The 20,140-nt window shown below is 36.2% G+C and overlaps 1 protein-coding gene and 1 long non-coding RNA gene across 2 annotated transcripts in view; both read right to left on the bottom strand.

The window, feature by feature from the left end:
- The window catches only part of LOC133848098 (cAMP-specific 3',5'-cyclic phosphodiesterase-like), a 150,640-nt gene that overhangs the window by 123,011 nt on the left and 7,489 nt on the right, over positions 1 to 20,140 (bottom strand).
- LOC133848698 (uncharacterized) lies at positions 7,963 to 13,022 on the bottom strand. The gene is made up of 2 exons (XR_009895292.1): positions 12,387 to 13,022; positions 7,963 to 8,582 (listed from the first exon to the last, which is right to left on the bottom strand). It is a non-coding gene; the product is annotated as an uncharacterized LOC133848698 (long non-coding RNA).

Genomic DNA, 20,140 nt, shown 5'->3' with positions numbered 1-20,140 from the left:
ATAGTCAACTGCCAGCTGTCTGCGAGACAGTGGAAAGCAATAAAAGTGACTGTCAACAGTTGAGATTTAACTTGATGCAATCGAACGAAAAACTTATGAAATTGATAGCAATTTGCTAGCAATTTGCTAACTAGCGTATTTCAAATCAAAAATTCATTCAGCTGCTCTTTAAAACGATTTCAAGCAATAAACGAAACAACAATTAACAAATTTGCAGCATCATCTTTAATCATTCAGTTGCTTTAATATTTCCTTTTTGCTTTGCAATATTCCTGCTTCACCTTAAGTATATCACGTATACGCCGCATTATACTCATGCACTAATTGTGCTAATCGGTAAACGAGCAAGAGAACGAGAGAGAGAGAGAAATGATAATGATAAGCTGCAATCACAGATGGAATTACTCGGCATCTTCAAATACCAGCGAAAATTACGTATACGTCTCATTGTCGAAGTCGTCTTGAATTACTTGAAATAATTGAATTCGATTGTTTGGCTTCGACATGCTATTCATAGACTCGAAAGCCTGCGATTCTTCCGAAAATCAATGATGCCCAAATACAAGCGAGCAGCAGCAGCACAAACACAAAAGGATAGCGAAGCGAATAAAAATAATGTTAAGCGTTTTCTTTTGCCTTTGCTTTGGCTCCGCGTCCATCAAAGGCAGCAGCATCGTTTGCCAGAGCCACTTGAATTATCGATTTCCGATATGTTGTATAGTACAACATTTAGCAGCAACATCTACAGCAACAGCTTCAGGCAGCAAGCATCTCGTGGGAGTTTTCGCTTCCGAAATTTATGTTAGATAACCAAACGCCGAGTGCTTATCGATATTTAATGAATGCAACGATGCTATAACAACAACAACAACAACAATAGGTATATCGAGCAAATTGCCGCAAGGTTCAAGGAATTTTCCACATAAAATGCAAATTTACTGTATCAAAATGCGATTCATTTACAACAACAAATTCTGAGCGATAGAGATGATGATGCTGATTGTGATTGTGTTGCGTTTGCTTTTGCTTTTGCTTTGGAATTCAATTTCGAGAAACGGTGTTAAGCAAATGCATTAATGCAAAAATGTGGTTAGGCATTTATCATCATCATCATTGAGTTGACTGTCAACGAGGAGTAGAATCAGTGCATATTGCTCATTAGTTTTTGGGGTGTGTTCAAACATGATGTGTGTGTGTGTGTGTGTGTGTGCGGTTGATAGTCAAGTTAATAATAGAGCCAATAATACCATAGAATGCGACTCTCTGTCTCTCTGTGTCTGACTCTGTGTGTGATTGTGGCTAGCAAAATGTCATTCAATAAATGCCAGACACGGTAATTGGATGCTTCGTTCTCACAATTTGCATAGTGCATGCAAGTGCAAAACAATAGACGACGATCGATCGAAGAACATTCAATCCCCACAGAGAGATAGAGATGCAGACATTTGACCATCTATCTCTTCGGAGCTGAAATTCGATTTGCATTTGCAATTCTTGACAGAACTGTGATTAGCGCATCCAACTGTCCAGAGAGTTGAGTCGATGAGTCTCTGAGTCGCTGAGTCGCTGCGTCGCAAAAAAACAGTCGTCTTTGGAGTGGCTTTTATCGGCCAAGAACAAGAACAAGAACAACATTCACGTTCCAGTAATTGAAATGTAATTGACATAAAAGCATTGTCAACATCCATATATTTCAGAGCATTCGATGTTCGCTGTTGCTGCTGTTATTTGTTTTCACATTACAGAATACGTGCATATATTATTTGTGCTTCTGTCTCCTATAAGAAACAAGTCACAGCTGTTAATGCAAGGCTGGTCATGTGCTTCGCTTCGATTCGATTCGATTCGATTTATCGACAGACACAGCATTTCTATTTGTACTTTTGGCACAAAATATTTACACAATTGACAGCTGTTCGCTGCGCTGCGTTGCAAGAGAGCAACACACAACATTTGTGTTGTGCCTTTATTATGTTTATACCCGCTAGCCATAGGGTAGAAGAGTATAATAGCTTTGTGCTTGCAGCAAATGTATTTAACAGGTAATGAAAGGCCTATACTATATATGATATATAATATTAATAGTCAAGATGATAAAGCTAAGTCAGTCTGACTGTCTGAAAATTTGACTACAGCACTTTTTTCACATGTTTTCACGCAGATATCAAAATACCAAATATGGCTTTAGGTATATTTTAGTATATTAGCGCTATATTATTTTGGTACTTTTTAGGTATAATACTACACTGACACGTAAAATAATATATCAAATATAGTCTTTAGTGTATTTTAGTATATTTGTAGTATATTATTCGGTATCTTTTAAGAATAAGACCATATTGTTATGTATATCGACATAAATTCGTTGGTATATTTTAGTATTTTTGCGGTATATGTTGGTACATTTGGTATATTTAAAGACGCAGATATCAAAATACCAAATATGGCTTTAGGTATATTTTAGTATGTTAGCGCTATATTATTTTGGTACTTTTTAGGTATAATACTACACTGACACGTAAAATAATATATCAAATATAGTCTTTGGTATATTTTAGTATATTTGTAGTTATTATTCGGTATCTTTTAAGAATAAGACCATATTGTAAATAAAATAAGTAAATATTTTGGTACTTTTTAGGTATAATACCACACTGACACGTAAAACAATATACCAAATATAGTCTTTGGAATATTTTAGTATTTTTGTAGTATATTATTTGGCATCTTTTAAGAATAAGACCATATTATTATGTATATATTTGGTATATTTTAGTATTTTGTGGTATATTTTGGTACATTTGGTATATTTAAAGAAAAACACCACACTATTTGCTCTTTTTTAAAATAAGTAACGGATATTCCACAGTCGAGCCCACTCGAATGTAGCTTTCTTCCTTGTTTTTTTTACCATTCCATCCCTCTACCAACTCGCATATATAGTACACACACAATATATATAAACACATATATATTATCTAAGCTTATTGTCACATAATCTCTGTCAACATAAAGCAGCCAGCTCATCCCAGCTTCTCGTGCAAAATACGCTTACGCTGGCTGCGGCTCCAGCCGCTTGCTCAAAGTGCTTGGCCAAAGCAGAAATTTGGAAATTTTTTTTTGGTTTGTATATGCAATCACAATGTATTTAATTAACAATTCATTAACAATCTTTAATTTAATTTGCCAGCAATTCAATTAAAATGCAGCTATCAAATTAAATGAGGCAAAACAAAAAATCAATTAGTTGCAAACATTGTTATTTCAATTTCGGTGTGTGTGTGTGTGTGCGTGTGTGTGTGGGTGTGTGTGTATTCAAGTGAATTGGCAATTCGATGTTGTTCTGGCAACGCAACGCAACGCAACGCAACGTATCGCATCGTTAATGTAACTTTAACTTTGCGGCTAAGTTTGTTCGCCTCTTGTGTGGTGCAATTGTGCGTATGCGCAATATTTCATTTTTCACTTAGTTTCAAGCTGCAGATTTACGTATTTGCGGGTGTCTGTGTCTGTGTGTACGGCTTTTCTTTTCACTTGCCAAGGGGGAATGTTGGCTTAGTTTGGCTTTTGCGCACATTTTGCGGTTGCAGTTTCAACTTTCGGTTAAGCAACGAAAAACAGAACACAGAACAGAGCAGAACACAGGCACTTGGATATTAATCTGATATTAGCTGCAAAAGTTTTGTAATTAAATAGAGGTCGCAAATATGATGTGTGTAGAACAACAACGATGAAACTCTGACAGATAAGGCCACACTTTGCCTATCTGGCTTGGCCCAAAAAAAAGAGCTCAATCAATCAATATGCGAGTCTCACGTTCACATTCACGTTTTCTCTTCTATCTTTACGTTTTTTTTTTTTTGGCATATTGCATAAACTCGTCCTACATGACAGCGAAATGGCAGCTATAAATGTTACACACATACAGAGAGAGATATCAGAGACATACACGTATTGATTATTTATATGTGTCTGTGTGTGTGTGTATGTGTGTGCTCTTAGGTTCAGTTTGGGCAACGCAATTTGCATAAAAAACAAGAAGCAAATCGAAGCTGCCAACCTGTCGACACTTATTTATTGTACTAAACATTGTTGTTGTTCTTGTTGTTGTTGTTCTTGTTGTTGTCACTGCTCCAGTTGTTGTTGTGGCGTGCTAATGGCAAATTAACGCCTGCAATTTATGTCAAGTTGAAGTTCAAATAGCCAAAGCAATTTGCTGACCAAAAATTACAGCAACAACATTTTTGTTTGGCCAGCTCAATTTTAACTAATTTATCAGTGTTGCCCTTGTTATGACAAAGTGCCACAGACACACACACATGTGAAGCACAGAAAGTAAGAGAGAAATAGAGAAAGAGAGAGAGAGAGAGGGGAAAAGTTTTGCAGATTCCAATTGGCATTATAAAATATGATGAATTGAATTTGCAATTAGTTTTCTCAAGAGCAGCAAAGAAACAAAGATAATTGAAAATGGCAAATAGTCAAAAGAAGCCAGAGAGAAAGAGAGAGAGAGAGAGAGAGAAAGGGAGCAAAAGAAGAGGAGAGAAATTTGGAAAGCTCAAAGCAGAGTGACAAATTGTTTTGTATTGGCAACTTGAGTGACAAATTTGATGGAAATGTTAAATAGAAATGCTTTCGACTCTGCACACAAATTCAATGCGCGAGAGCGGCGAAAATTTTGTTGACGGCGGGGCATTAGGATTGAATGAATGAATGAATAAATGAGTGAATGAATAAATGACTCACTGACTCACCGACTCACTGCGATGAAAAGTCTTAAATATTTGATAATCGAGAAGGAATTTTTCGTGAACGTTGCCGAGTCAAAAGTGACGGAATCTCAAATGCACTTTGAGTGTTGTCAAATTGCTTTGAATAACTGAATGAGCGTGTGAGTGAGTGAGTGAGTGTATTTACTGTGAATGTGCCGACAGATTTTCGTGCATTTCAAGTGCCAAATTTCTTAAATTGTCAAATTGTGTTTACAACATTTTAAGTTGCATAATTAAAAGTTTAAGCACAACACTTGCTATAATGGGCACAAAAGTAGTTCGATTTATTTAGTAGTGATAATTAAAGTGCAACAACATAAAATTTTAACATATCAAATCAAGAACGATAAAATTATATTTTTTTCATCATTTCATATCCTACATTATTCATTTGTATGCAGCGTAGTGATGTGTGTACTCACTTGCAAGCAGTTCAATTACTTTGAATGTAGTCAAGTGAATGTAAGCGTATTCATAAGTAAATTACATTCCCATACGAGTGTATTCACTGCGATTGCAACTTGTATTTCAACGAGTCAGTCAGTAAAGTCAGTGAGTTTCCTTTTGCATCCGAACGCTTATACAAATGAATACAAAGTTGGAGCTTTCTCCTCCGGCAGCATCTGAATGCAGCAGCAGCTGCAACCACAATCACACTCACTTACGCTCACTATGTGAATACCCCAACGGCATTCGACTGGGAAATTGCGTAACAAAATGCATATGAATAAGCCAATGCTTACATTTCAAATTAGCCAATAAAGTCAAGTTCTCTCTCTCTCTATCTCTCTCTCTTTCGGTCTCAGGCGTATGCAGGCTCTGTTAAAAACCTCAGTGTCGAGTCTATTTACTTTATACATTTGAATGTAAATTGCCCCCAGGGTACAGTTTGTCCTTCTCCCTGCTCTTCATCTGCTATCTCTATTCATGCTTTCCCAGCTGAAATAAAAACTCAACTCGAAACGAGTCTTTTACAAATTTCCCTTTTTGTTCCACTTTGTATTTCATTTCATGAGCACACACACAAAGTTTGCTTTTGCCTGTGACAAAATTTCGAGTAAATTTGATCAAATTTGTCTTCATTTTTGCCAATAAACTCACGGCCTGGCAGCATTTAAGGCTGCAAAATTGCATTCACACCCTGCGCGCTCGCTCGCTCGTCTGTGTAATTGAGACTGTGTAAATGCAAATCCTTTAAGTGTCGCTGAAGTGGACAGCACTTGAAGCGAGTGCATTGGATGTCTTAGTAGCGAGTTGAGCGAGCACAGTGGCGTTGAAAAGTCACGGCACACCTCACACACATAAAAAAAATTGGTTTAAAAATTGCTACGTTACGTGTTAAACTCACTTTATCTCAATCTTATCAGAATCGACAACGCACATACCGAGAACTGGCAATATCTGGCTATTTAAATCTTTTCTAATTTTTGTTTTTTTTTTTTGTGGCTTGGCTTGGCTTGGCTAAAAGACGAAGGGGCAAAGCGGGCGGCAAATGCTTCTCAGCCATAATGTCGCCGTTATGCGTCAATCACGCAGATGATTGTGTATGATTGTGCATTGCAAGCACATTAACAATGTAGTACACAAGACGAACAACAACAACAACAATCGAGTTGAACATAAAATTTTGTTGTTGTTGTTGTTTTTTTATATAATTTCGTGCAGACACGACACACCGAGAACATGATGGGGTACAACAATCGAACAATCGAACAAACAATTCTTCAAAAGCACTCGCGCCCAATACTTGAGACTTAACCCATAAGTATTACACACGTCTGTGCTATATGAGTTGTATATCAGCAACAACAGCAGCGGGTGTGAGAAGGGGGGAAGCGGGGGAAGGCGGGCAACAAGCACTGCACTTATCTTATCTATGGCCTACCTAAGACCCACTGCTAAAGCAGTTTGAACAATGCTCAAATACACTCTCACACTCACACTCACACACAGAGCACTCAGAAAAGCGGTGATACGATTATGAAACGTGTCGCCTTATACCGTACACTGCAAGACCAAACCGATTAGTTTTTAAATGCAAGAACATTAATCCTAAATGTTGTGTTGTTCGATTGAGACCATCGAAAAAACAGGTTAAATTTTTTATCAAGAACATTTATCTTAAAAGTTGTATACTTGAAGAAGATCAAACTATCAAAACGTGCAAAAACTTAACTGGAAAATACCAAACTCAAAATATAATACTGAAAGTACTAAATTTAGTTTACAAAATTATAAAAAATCCTTTTTTTTTTGGCGGTTCGAGCTATTGCAAACCATTCTTTTGAATGCTGTGTGAATCGATGATAAGTACTCGTATTTTGTATTTAGAGTGTAAATTATAAAATAGTAAAACCAAAAAAAATTTTAAAAATATAATGCATTATTTTTTTGTTTATCTTCTTTGCCCTTCTTAATAAGATCAACTTAAAAATGTTCATATTCTTAGAAGAAAATTGTTGGTACTAAAATCAAAATCTCCATCTTCAAATAGTATTTTTTTTTTGCAGTGTAGCTGTAGTGTGCTTTTAAACTGATTAGTTTTAGGCAAATCAGTTGGCCAAATGCTTATGCTTAGGCTGCTTTAATTGCCAGCCATAAAAGCCAAAGCATTCTATAAATAAACTGCCAATGCATTCACCATTTGTGGTTCACTTAAAGTTCTCCACCGCCCCCGCCCCCGTCCCGCACCAATGTAATTCCCCATATAAATAAATTTGAGACCTGTTGCCAGCTAGAAGTGTTAATTTTATGCAGCACTGTTTCAGCTGGCAATTATCTGCTCCATCACCGACAACATCCACATCAACATCAACAGCAGCAACTCGGCAACTCTCAGCAATGCAAATTGCAGTTGTCTCTGCACTGCGTGCGATTCTCAAGTGGCGCTTCAACTTGCCTCGGTCTCTGAGTGCAAGTGAGTGTTTGTGGGTTACACTCCGAGTGGGCTGATGGCTTATGACTGTGGGCACATCTCTCTCTGGCCCTCGGACAGCCAAATGTCAAATGCGAGTCACTCGCTCTCTATTGTGATTATTATTTGCCTAGAAGTTGCAGTTAAAATTAATTCAAAACATGAATCACCAACATTTATTGAACTTTCCCTTGGAACCGAATCTAACCGCAAATCGAATTAAATGCGAAAAGCAAACGATGACGCTGTTGGACAAATAATATAGTAGTTAGCTAGTTTTGTTTTTTTTCGGTTGCCAGTTGCAACGCTATTTCAAAAATTCTCTCTGGCGCACTTGGCGTATGCATGATATTTGATAATTTTTTTCTTTTTTTTCGAGTGCGTGCTTCGAGTTTCAGTTAACAAAATTCGCGCTTCGTTTTTTTTTTTTTTTTTGGTAGTCAAGCAATTAAAAAATATTAATTAAATTGTTTATAGTTTAGAGCGAGTTTCGCTTTAATTCTCGCGAATTACCTTTTGCTTTTGCTTTTGCTTGTTGTTTACTGCTCCTGTAACTGATGCGTTGGGTTTTTGATATATATATTTTCTCCTCTTCGTGTTGTTGTTGTTATTGTTGGTATTTATATATAATTTTTTTGTTTTTTACTTGATGTTGTTGTTGTTGCTGTTGTTTTTTGGTGGGAAGTTGGGCGAGTGCCCCCAACTTGACTTACGGCACAATTTGTTACGTTTTTAATTGCTTTTTAGCTTTTTGGTTTTTGTTTTTTCTCGGTTTATATTATTTTTTTTTGTGTGTGTGTGTGTGTTTTGGTTTTGTAAATTTCTGCTGAATTTTTTTTGTGTTGCACGCCCACTTTAAAGGTGGGTGAATGGTAGCGGGAGCTAAAACATCCAAACTGCTGGCATTAACGCGCAAGGAGTAGAAAACAAAGCATGAATATACGGGAAAAAAATGAATAAAAAAAAAACACAACATTTTACACTGTTGTTGGTTTTTCCTCTTCACTGCGCTGTTCTTATATTATTATTTTTATTCGCATTCGCATTCGTATTCGTATTCGTTTTATTTACTTTAATTTATATATGCCGTGTGTTGTTGTTGTTGTTGTTGTTTTTTATTAAATATTTTTGATATATCCTTGTTTTGCACCTTTTGGGGCTTTTGGACTGGACAGCGAAAGCGACAACGACAACGACAACGACATCGAGAGCGTTTCGCGTTTTGCTTTTGCTTTTGGGTTTATTTATATTTTGTATATTTATCGTTGAATTTTTGTCGCTTGTCTTTCGCTTGTGTTTCAGAGCACACACACACACATACACACACACACACACACACACAAATTCATACACTCGACTGCGCGTTTTATAAATAAATAAGTTTCACATCAAATGGCCACCAAAATGAAATTTCCAAGCCTAAGCTCAGCTGCACACACACATACACAGAGAGTCAAAGAGACTCTCTCTCTCTCTCTCTCTCTGTCTCTGTGTGTGTTTGTGTGAGACAATTAAATGCGTGTGCTGGGAATGATGTGGACGCGCACTTATGTAGTGCACTGTGGTATGCGTTAATTATGCGACACGAGCACACTTAGCATTTGCCGCAAAAACAAATAGAAGAACTCGGTTCAATTTGATGTATTCCCACATAGACAATATTATTTTCTGCACAATAGATACTCTACACTCTACAATCAAAGCGTTTGAATGAGTACATGCATTTGCATGGCACTTTTCGTTACACATTTTTACATTTTTACATGACAGATTTTCTATTTTGTGTTGGCAACTGCCCAACACTCGATGTATTTGAAAATACTATATACTATATATAGCCTCTAGCCTCTAGACATCTGTCATGATGATGTTGCTGCATATTTGGAAGCGGAAATTGATAAACCACCTGAAATTATTTATAGCTCATTTTAGCTGTAGCTAACTCAAAAAGGTTGCTCTCAATTGGAAAGACACTTGCTGCAGTATCACTAAAATTGTACTAAATAATGTAGTAACAATCTATACTAAATATATACTAATCTGTATAAACATACATTATACCACCTAAAATTATTATTTATAACTGATTTTTGTAGCAAACACGAAAGTTTGCTCTCAATTGGAAAGACACTTGCTGCAGTATAAGCAAAAATACTACATAATGTACTAAATATATATACTAAATATACTAATGAGTGTCAAAATTATTTATCATCTTGGAAGTCTATTTTGCAATTAAACTATATAATTGTTTAATACAACTTAAACTGACCGTTTGATTTCGAAAACACAAGCTGCAGTATAAGAAAATTATACTAAACAAAATACTAAGTAATAATACTAAATATATACTAATATACTCCCAATTGTACTCCCAATTGTAACTTGTACTAAATAAAATACTAACAACTAATACTAAATATATATTAAATACATACTACATAATATCCAAACCACTTGAAATTATTTCTAGCTCATTTTGGTTACTCTCAATTGTTAAGAAACTTGCTGAAGTATCAGCAAAATTCTACTATATAAGATACTAACAATTAATACTAAATATCTACTAATATACGAAACATAACTGCCAAATTGATTTATCAAGTTTAAAGTCTATTTCGCAAATTGAACAATTTATTTATTTATTTAATACTAATTTAACTGACCGCTTGATTTCTTTTGTTTCGACTTGATATTTCAATTAAACAATTATCTAATCTTTTTCCATTCCATTTCAGTTGAATGCAACACTGCCTTTTGAAATGATTTTCCTGCTCACACCTTCTTCATTTATTTCTTTTTTTTCTTTTTCTTCTTTTTTTCTTTCTTTTTTGTTTTTTGTATCCTTCCAGCTAGATTATTTAATTTGGACCTCTATCGATCATTAGCCAAACAACTTGACTTCCTGTCTGTGACAAATTGTGCTATAAATATTGTTTGTTGGCTACATAATTGACAATCAATCAATTTGCTTAAATGTATGGCAGTATTTTTTTTTGTTAGTATATTGTATTTTTTATTGTAGGGCATTCGTCATGCCGTTGTGATTGAGGCTGCTAAGCGTGTCGCTTAACATTTTTCGCTAGTCCGCATGATGAATATATTTAAATTGTTTTGCGTTTAGTGCCCCACAAAGCCCACAAACAAATAAAAAGAAAATGTGTTAATTTTCTTAGACATTGTCGTTGTTTTGTTTCTTTCTTGCTTTCTTTATTTTTTTGTTTTGTTGTATTGGTGGCCGTCCAATAATTTTGATTGCTGCCAAAAAGAAATTCTTAGACATTCGACCGCATTTCGCAAATAAACTGTCTAAAGCTGACTAAGTGTTCGGACATTGTCTATCAGCGCCTGAGTTCAGTATTTGTTTTCATACTTTAAAATAAGTAGTACCCTAATAACATGTTGTCATATCGTTCCCCCCTCCCCTGCCACCCCCTCTCATGCTTCATGCTAACGTTCGATGACTCTGAAATGCTGACGCGCTAATTGATAGCAAAAATGATATGATAGAAGACACCAAGAAGAAGCAGACGAAGGCGAAGAAACAGACGAAGAAGTCGTATAAATTTGTATGCTTTTGATTTTGAGTCATTTTGACAGCAATATTTGAATTTGACTTGCAACTGCCACTCAAAAACAAAGTCTGGAGGCTGCCCCTCATATTGGATTAATCATTGTGATTTGTGTTGCTGTTTGTCCGTCTGTTTGTTGGCTCTTTGCTTATCGCTGGCTCAACACCTGCTCGTAGTTTCATCACACTAAAATTTAAAGCCACCCGCGCTTTTTCTGTGCGCCCTGCTATCTCTCTCTTTGCATCTTTATCTGCCTCGTTAGCTGGCCATAAATTACAATATGAAGCTGATTTTCCGTGGCGGCTTAAAATTTATGCAAAAAGCAGAAAAGCAAACGACAACAACAACAACAACAATAGAAACAATCAATAAAAGCGATTAATTTAGCGCAATCATTAAATATTGGCCCCACCGAAAATGAGAATGAGAAGTCAGAACTCGGAATTTCAGCCCACGCTGAAATTTGAATCGCAGTCGCAATTTTCGAGTTTTGGGTTCCCCTAATCAACACTATCTATATATGCATATATATATCTCGCTGTCTGCTGTGTTGTTTGTTTTGTTTTGCGGGCTATAAACTATAACAGCCATATATGGGTCACAAAAGTGTAGTGTGTGCACAGTTCGTAAAAAAAAGGCTGACAAAAAAACACGATTGCAATTGCTGCGACTTTTGTGTGTTTTCTTCTATACAGTCGATGATGATTTTTTTTTTGTGGTATGTGTGTCTGCGCTCTGCAACAAGTCCATTTGGCACCCGAAAATGGCGCTGAGACTCGTCTTCTCGCCACTAATTGCTACAAGTGTGTCTCGCTTTTCTTCCTCTTTTGTTTTTTTTGTTTTTTTTTGTTGTATTTTACATTTTCTTCTCTATGCGTTTTCATTTCATTTTTCACTTCACAGTTCCAGGGCTGTGCACTTTGATTTGTTTTTTTTTTTTTCATTTTTAAAGCACCTTCGGCACTCAACACGCGACAAACACACACACACACACACATATACGTATACATCATACACACACATTCTGTCACACACACACATACGTTACACTAAAAAAAAAAAACTGAACAAAAAAAAAAAAGAAAACAAATTGCGAGCATAGTCAAATTGTGCACGAGTTTTACACACCGGGACGCTTTTGTGTTGTTGATGTTGATATTTGTTGCAATTGCTTGTTGCCAGTTGCCAATCGTTGTAGTTGTTGTTGTTGTTGCACGTGCTGCTGCTGCTGCTGCTGGTGCTAGGAAATTCTGCCGGCGGTTTGTACACAATATATTCGTTTTGTTTTTTTGTTGACGTTTTGGAATCTCGCTGGTGCTAAACCTTCACGCTAGACGTTTGCTACGCAACTGACAAGCGGCAACGGTTCGTGACTGGCGACGGCCAGGTTCGGCAGCGGTTCGTTTCACATGGCGTTCGCTTTCAACATGTTGCGAACAAAAAGAAGACGAGCCAGCCAGCAAGCAAGCAGGCAGCAAACACCCACAATTTCTGTGTGTGTGTGTGTGGAGACGTGAGTGAAAGTGCTGCTGCAGCATCGACTCCTTGTGGCATGCAACAAAAGCTGCTGCTGCAACGCGCGCGCTTCGCAAACAAAGTGCAAACAAAGCACAACAAAAGCAAACAGAAGTGCAAATAAATAAACTGCAGCAAAATGCTACATGACCGTAGCAAACCTAGCAACATTGCTGCACAGTGGAGCAATTTGCAATTTACATATTTGTTGCAATTTGCAAATTAGATTGCTGAAAATTAAACACATAAAGTAGTTTATTTGGCTTCGTTTGTCCTCTGGCACACAGCTTGGAAATTTGCAATGTAAAACGAACAACAACAACCACTGTGCGGGGCATTGGACTGGACAAAAGACAATGCACTTCAAATAATTGGCATATCATATTGTTCTATCGAGCGGAATAGAAATTAAGTGAGACGTGAAAAGGGTGAGAAAATGAGTTTGAAAATGTTGCAATGAAAAGAAGAGAGAACAGAGCAAAGGGAGAGAAGTAAAACAAAGAGAAAATATGATATGAAACAACAAAATGTAGAAACTCTGAAACAGATAGAAAGGGACAAAAGCTCTTATAATGTAGAGCTAAGTAAAGAGTGATGTCTGAAAGAGAGTAAAGATCGACTAATCGAACTATTCCCAATATTTCAACAATCAATTATTGTTATTTCAAAAAATAGCAAGTGCAAAGGCAAGTACTCGAAACAAGCGGAAAGGCGAAGGCTCGACAGCCAACGAAGTGGCAGCAGCAGCAGCAAACTCACACCACTGTGCTCTCGAGCTCGATTACGTATACGACCCGGGCGAGCGCTTCCAACATGTTGCCAAGCGTGTTTCTAGCCCAACATGTTGGCTGCCCGACGGTTTGTATTAATGATGGGCCATCAGCAGAAGGTAGAGCAGCAACAGCAGCAGCAGCAGCAGCAGCAGTCGCTGCTTACGACGTTGATGATGATGGCAACGACGATGATGTTGCTGCTGGCAAATCCCAGACACGCATTAGTTATAGAGCCCGGCTGACAACAATGGAGAGCTGAGGTGATGAGGTGACGATTGCAGTGCATGCGACTGTGTGGATTGTGGATTTGCAGATTGTTTTCACAAGCATTTTATTGCAGCTTGTGCAACACGGCGTATTATTAACAAAATTAGCACACACACACACCCACACACACCACACACACATTTATTGTCCCCACAGAGAATGATGCTAACGATGCCATAAAACAAATTTAACTTAAAAAACAAAAAATAGTAAACGCCAGCGAAATCTTTATGTGCTGGCAACAAGTTTACATTAAAGTCATTTCATCATCAAACAATAAAGTTAAAGTTGTTCTCTCTCAACGTTTGAGCAAGTGTTTTTTTGTCTGGCTTTAGAGATCGACTCGCACAGCAGTTGGAAATGCAAACTGCAAAGGGAAAACAGAAGCCGATTACCTAATTAAACCAACAATGCGGCACAAACAAATGTTACACTTGTGAGCTTTCCAATGTGTGTGTGTGTGTGTGTCTGTTGTGTGTGTGTATGTGGCAGCAAAAGTCGGTTAGCCTTGGACTCGCTACAAATTTGAAATTCACTTTGCCACACACAACTGGACAAGCTTAGAAATTCCCTTCAAAAAAAAGGACAAAGTATAGAAGAGTTAAACATATATTTGATAATCACAAGACAGCGCATTTGCAGTATGCATATGTAAATAAATAATACAATAGTTAGAGACTGCCAGTTTGATAAGTCTCTGCTGATAAGTCTCTCTAATGCACAAATCAGAACAATCATGAGATAAGGTAAACCAACTGAGAGTCAGAAAAGACTCTTCTGTAACTTCTTGCCATAATATTAGATATTAGCATATTTCAAATACTCTGTAGTTTTTAATATAAATTCAATATATGAGATAAGGTAATTCAACTGATAGCCAGAAAAGGCTCTTCAGTAACTTCTTACAATAATATTATTTAGTTCAAACTCGTGAACTATTTAGATATTAGCACATTACAAATACTTTGTAGTTTTTAATATATATTCATTGGATTCCATTCTTATCAGTTGCTCAGGCCATTTCGTTTTCAGTTCTGAGCTCAGTTTATGACCCCATTCGAAAGTTAAATGAGTTTGTTTTTATTGCAGTCGCTTTTGCTTCTCTTTACTATTTTCCTTTTTGCCCGTCAAGCTCAACTTTGTGGTTGCCTTTCAGTATAATAGCTGTGCTGCAGACGCTTTGTTGCATGCAACAGCAACAGTAACAGCTACAGCTTTTGTTATTGATAGTCTCATAATTGCAATGGCAAAGGATGTCAGTGTGTATATGTTATGTGATTGAACATGTTGCTGAGCTGCCCTTTAATCTATGCAACTCAATCATAAAGTGTTGAGCAAAATGGTTGCACTTAGTTCACCTGCCACTGCAACAAGAACTATCGCACTATTGACCACAAATGTGTGGCAAGTTCATTACCAAGTGTATGTGTGTGCCCACGATATAATCATAATGAATTTCACCTCCCCGTTTGACACAATATTTTCACCAAGCACTGTACTTACGGTAATTAAAAGTTGTCACCTGTGCAAAATTTGCAATCTCGTCGCCACCCAATAAAGTATGTAGTTAATGAAGTTGCAAAACTTACCTGAAAGTAGAGAAAAAGTGAGAAATAAGAGAATATGTAATTAATCAATAATTTTTTTAGCATTAGTAAACTCTTATAAAGCTAGTCAACGAAAGATTCGACAAACGTCGTTGCTCAGCTGTGAAAATGCCAAAAATTTTCAATTTGAATTTTGCATTTAATTCGTTACTCATCTCTGCTTCAATCTTCAATATATAAGTATCCAGTTGAACTAAATGTTAATGTGCCACCGAGGGGGAAAGGCCAAGAATAACTGATTTGCATTTTGCTCATACTCACGCTCACACTCATATTAATCCTAATTTGGTATTCTGCATTCCACATTGTTTAGGTGAACTCTTGCCTTGCATAACTCTCGCCAGAGTTTATTAAATTCTTGTGAAAATAAGTTATTATAGCAAAATTCTATTGCTCGAACGTAAAGAATCGACAACCACACTAAATACTTTCATTACTCCATGCTTCATATACTAATTAAGCAATATGAGCGATGCAAGAATTACAAAATTGCAAAATACTTGCTCTGAATATGTATACGAGATATTTATCAGACTTTAAATAAAATTTTTAATTCAATTAGTAAATTATGTAATAGATTTTATAAAGTTGTAAATAATAAAATAATATTCATAGTAATTTTTATCTCTTCCCTTTTTCATTTGCTTCTAACAGTCTTCAACGGAACGAAACGCAATTTCCTCTGCTCGCTTTTTTGTAAAATCCGTTGACAAACTTGTTTCGAAAGAAAATAGCTCTGCTAGACAAATTACCAATAATCTGCTCATTAACTGAGAAAATTATGTTAAACATGAACGTTGACATACTATTTCCCTTTTGGAAGCAGGGAGCAAGGAAATGGAAATGGAAATGTATTTGTCATTATATTTATTGATAAGTCTTTAACATGTTTAATCGTTTGTAGTTCACAAATGAACTGTCAACCCTTATTATGTCAATTGCATAGCCAAGTGATTTGTGCATCTGCTGCCCGTAATTGATGCGGTGTAAGATAAGCTAAAGCAGTAAGTGGCCGCAATTGCCATATATGGTTGTAAAATAGCTCATTCGCACTGTAGTCCCGGATAAGTGTAGCACGAAGAGCTTTTCCACTGTGGTGGAATTACGAAAGCTTAAAGCTTGCATAGCCGGTTCCGAAAATGATTTCCGTTTGAAAGCACAAAGCTTTTGATAGCTTTAAGCATGCGAAAGTTCAAAGCTTTTTGTGCCAACTTTTAAATGCTTTTATACAATACTTGTTCTGTTATTTTTGAAAAGTTTAAAACAAAATAGGCGGTTTATTGAGCTTATTTTTAAAAGTTTGCAAATTCATCTATCACTCCCACGCATTAAGTAAATTAGTTATCCATCTTGATAACTTTTGAATTCTTTTTGGATATTTTTATGAAAAGTTAGCATTTTATAAAGAAAAATGTATATTTTCAAGTTTTTATTTTAAACAAATACTCCTCCAAATATATAAAACATAACTAGGCAGGCATCTCCGAATATATACTTGCTCAGCGTCAACAGCCGAGACGATTTAGACATCTGTCTGGATGTCTGTCCGTCCCTATGAACACCTAGACCTCAGAGACTATAAGATATAGACATATGATATAATTGTTCCTTATAATGGTGGCACGCATATCAAGTTTGTTTCATACATACTTTAATAAATATAATTTTGTATAATTCCTGAATATATGGTTGAGATTAGACAATAATAGTAGTTGTTATTTAAGAAATACTTTTCATAACGACAATATGTTATATGTTATTTTGCACTCTTTGATATATTTACATAAATCTTACATTAATTTCTATAATTTTGTAACTAACTCATTTCATTTAATAACTATTTACTTTAATTGAAGTAAGAAAAACTGTTTCAGTCTCGAAATTGAAGAAGTCAGTTGATATCATTTCATTGCAAGCTATCAATTATTTCAATTTGTTTGCATCGAAGAAAGTCAATTTAATCGTCAATTAAATAGACTTGTAATTGCAAGCATCAGTTGCGACATTGAAGTTAAAATAAAGCCTTTTTCTGATATGCAAATTGATGAATAAAAACAAAAGATATTCGATTCCATTGTTAAACGCAGGCTGCGTTAATCAATCGCAGCGAGCAAACGATACACATGTAGGCGTATTTATGTAGAGAATATATGTAGTATATATATTTCCGTTAAACTTTTCTCGATTGTTACTTGTGTTGATTTAATAGTATTGAGTTTTTCAGTATTTTCAGTTCTCTGACAAATAAAATCCTGATGCCATTTGCCAGTTTTTATGCACACATACATATGTACATATGTACAAACATATTGATTAAATGCAAGTTATTTTTGGGGGCTGGCAAATGCGAGCCCTGCTAAAGGTGCAGCTATAAATAAAACGCAAATTCTCTTTTCGCTCGCATCGGATTAAGCTGTGACTTGTCCAGCAATACACACACACACACACTGGCACACACGCATATGGAAAGCACGCCCACTTGTGACATACGCCCACATTTGCTGAAGTTCAATGACTAGCAATAACGAAGCGTCATTCAAGCGTAAATTATTGTCGAGGTCCTTCTCCTCCATCCAAAAAATGGTCTGAGAGAATATGGAATGTAGATAAGAGAGAGAGAGAGAGAGAGAGAGAGACAGAAGGGAGACAAGGAAACCGAACCGAACCAAACTGAAATAAAGATGGCAGGACGAAGTAAGCGAACAGCAGAGTTTCAGACCGTCTGAGCAGCTTAGCGGAAATGTGACAAAAGTGTTTGTCCTGAAAGGGTTTTGCCTCAAGCTGCTGCCCAGATTCATTCGACTGCGGAGTCTGCGGTGTGTATGTGTGTCTGTTTGTGTGTGTGTGTGTGGGAAAAGACGCAACAGTTGATTGCCATCAATGGAAATTATGTAAATCAAATTGTCCACGCATTATTCAGAGTGCATATGGTTTGGGGTGACAGATCCAATTGGGCGTGAAAATTGATAGAAATCTGCATGCCACACAAACACACACACACACACACACACATATCGGAGCTTGGGCCAACAGTCGATTGCATGTTGCGTAACCGACAACCAACAAAATAAAATAAAAAAAAGGCGAAAACAACACAAAACTTTTTTGCGCACCGAAAACTTGTTTCACAGCAAATATCAAAACGAATAGTCTTTTTTCCACATAACAAATCCAAATTTTTTACGCGAATTTTTAAAGGGTATTCCGCGTTTATTATGAGCTATTTCGAGGAGTGAAAGTACAAGTTAAATTTAACTTACTCTCTCTCGAATTCAAAGCACATCAATTGATCATAATAATCATAAAATTCAAAATTGTTTTTATACTATTTTCAATGAGACTAATACGCCCTTCGATATATAGTATTATACAAATACATCCATATGCATAAAAATACAATCTGAGCAGTGATATTGTATGTTTTTATAACGTTGCTATATGTTGAAATTCGTTTTTCGGAATAAGCATGAATTTCACGCTAAAGCGACTAAAGCACGCCGTGATGTGAATTCATCGATTTAATTTCATAATTAGTTTCTTTTATAGACATTGTTATTGAAGTTAGAATTAAAGTTAATGCGTATATATGTAGATAGATTGTGCATATTAATGCATTTCTAGCTAAATGTCTAAATCTAAATTATAAATATTATATAATATATTGCATCTATAAGTTGACTTCTATTCAATTATAAAGTTTATTGAGAACAACTCCACTTGCTAAGCTAAAGTGAATATTGAAATTTCGTCATATTCAAATTAAATATGTAATTAAGTTGACCTAACTAAGTTGAGTTAATTTCGATATTTAAATTCGCTAACAAAATATATGATTATGTACAAGTTCATAATCATAATAATTTAGAATTACCAATCATTTATTGATTTTGAGTCAAAATCTAATTTACATTTGGTTTGCTTTCCCCTCCCGATAAAAAAGACAACATATTAAATATGCAGAAACTTTATTTACTACACAATTATAAATTAATCAACAAGTAGAACCATAACCATGGCAAAACAAAACAAAAAATATAACAATTACACACGAAGCAATAAATTCGATCAGGTAAAACGGAAACGATCCATCAGTCAGTCAGAGAGTTTAACATTTGCTTTTCTTTGGGGTCTTCTCGCAGGTATTCTTGCTGGTGTGTTCACAAGTTCTCTTTATGGTCTTCTCGCAAGATTTCTTGATGGTGTTTCCAGAAGATCTCTTTGTGGTGTTTCCAGAAGATCTCTTTGTGGTCTTCTCGCAGGATTTCTTGATGGTCTTCTCGCAGGATTTCTTGATGGTGTGTTCACAAGATCTCTTGGTGTCCTTTCCACAAGACTTCTTGGCGTTCTTGTCACAAGATCTCTTGGTGTCCTTTCCACAAGACTTCTTGGGGTTCTTGTCACAAGATTTCTTGTTGTCCTTTCCACAAGACTTCTTGGGGTTCTTGTCACATGATCTCTTGGTGTCCTTTCCACAAGACTTCTTGGGGTTCTTGTCACAAGATCTCTTGGTGTCCTTTCCACAAGACTTCTTGGGGTTCTTGTCACAAGATTTCTTTGGGTGCTTGTCACAAGATTTCTTTGGATGCTTGTCACAAGATTTCTTTGGCTGCTTGTCGCAGGGCTTCCTTGTGTTCTTACCGCATGGCTTGCGTTGGGTTGTGGGAGACTTTGTAACCACCGGTGGAGACGTGGTCACCACCGTAGGACGCTTGGTCACCAC

Source organism: Drosophila sulfurigaster, chromosome X (assembly GCF_023558435.1).
Source record: "Drosophila sulfurigaster albostrigata strain 15112-1811.04 chromosome X, ASM2355843v2, whole genome shotgun sequence".
NCBI classification, from domain to species: Eukaryota; Metazoa; Arthropoda; class Insecta; order Diptera; family Drosophilidae; genus Drosophila; species Drosophila sulfurigaster.
This window is presented reverse-complemented; position numbering and strand designations above follow the sequence as displayed.